The sequence below is a fragment of the Lycorma delicatula genome, chromosome 11 (genome assembly GCF_047948215.1).
Source record: "Lycorma delicatula isolate Av1 chromosome 11, ASM4794821v1, whole genome shotgun sequence".
NCBI classification, from domain to species: domain Eukaryota; kingdom Metazoa; phylum Arthropoda; class Insecta; order Hemiptera; family Fulgoridae; genus Lycorma; species Lycorma delicatula.
Window position 1 is genome coordinate 24311626 of NC_134465.1, and position 1509 is coordinate 24313134.

The following is a 1509-nucleotide window of genomic DNA, read 5'->3' on the forward strand; positions in this document are numbered from 1 at the left end:
TATAATGATTATCAAAACTTTATATACATCGATATTCATTATTTATTTATGTAAAATTTTAATTAAAAAATAAATTATTCTACATCACGTATTTTATTTTTAATTTAAACTCTATATATTCTTATCAACATATTTTAGTTTAATCTTGATTGTAAAACAATACTTACAATCTATAAATTTTGAAAACATTGTGACAGTGAATAAACTGAAATAATTACATTATATACAACTGAATTCAATAGAATTTTCATATTAACTATTTAAATGGTAAAACTGTTCAGTAAAAAAATAACTTTGCATAATTTAATTTTAAATTATTATCATGTTATTGGATTGAATAATGTACGAATTATATTTCGTACCATTGTTATTTAAAAAATTTTGCAGTAAAAAATTTAACTGATCTAACATTAGGAACCAAAAGTGATAAATTATTCAGTACCGTAATAATTTCGTCATACTATGTAGTAGCATATGTGCTTTGTATGTATATATTACAATCATTTGAAAATAATGTACTACATTATTATCTTAAAGAAATATTATCTCCTTGCACATATATATATATAAAATTATTTAATTACTTATTCATACTGTTCAGAATTTATTTTTTATTTTTTACAATTTTTTTACAAGAAAATAAAAAAACTGTTGCGCAATTTTGGGCAAGACCGATGTTTTTTTTTTTTTAAATTTCGTTTCCTTTTGAAAAAAATGTGTACTATTTCTAATTTAAAATAACGAATTAAAGAAATAAATAAAGTAAACGAATTAAGAAATAAATAAGAAAAAAAGTAATAAATATACTGCCAAAAATAAAATAGTACTATACATAAATATAGAAAATAAAATAATTTTAATCTTCTGTAACTAGAACATTAGTAATAAGTTAATAATTTCGATGCCATCACTATTTCGGAGTCAGAAACGCATCGATTTTCAGAGTACAACGGATTATGATTGAACATACATTTGGTTAACCAGTATACCCTACATACAAGCGTAAAGTTTCTCCTCCCTCAACACCATCACTTGCTGCATAAGTGAGTATGAAAGATATACCACTACTCAGTCAATATAAACCTTATTTAAAAAAAACATATACCCAGTTATTATGACCCTCAAACTTGGTAACTGCCTAAATACGCCGAACAATAATGCTTTTATTTGTATAATAATGTTTTATTGTATCTATACTTCCATAGATAACGCATGTAAAGAAAAGTAAACTTCCAACTTTTTTTTTTTTTATTCAAACATCCATAAGGCAACCAGTTCGGCAATTAAGCATCACTCGATCACCTCATGGTTTTGTGGCAGCAGTCTGCCCTCCTTAATGGTCCCCTGTAGAGGCATCCCACCGGGGTCTTCCTAGCGTCATCATGACACGCTGACTTTCTATTCTGGATAGCCATCCCTCAGCTGCAGAACTGTCCTTTCCGTCCATCACTTACGAAGCACCAGGTGTGCGTTTCGCACCATCATCGGGTAGCTCCTACCTCCCTCTTG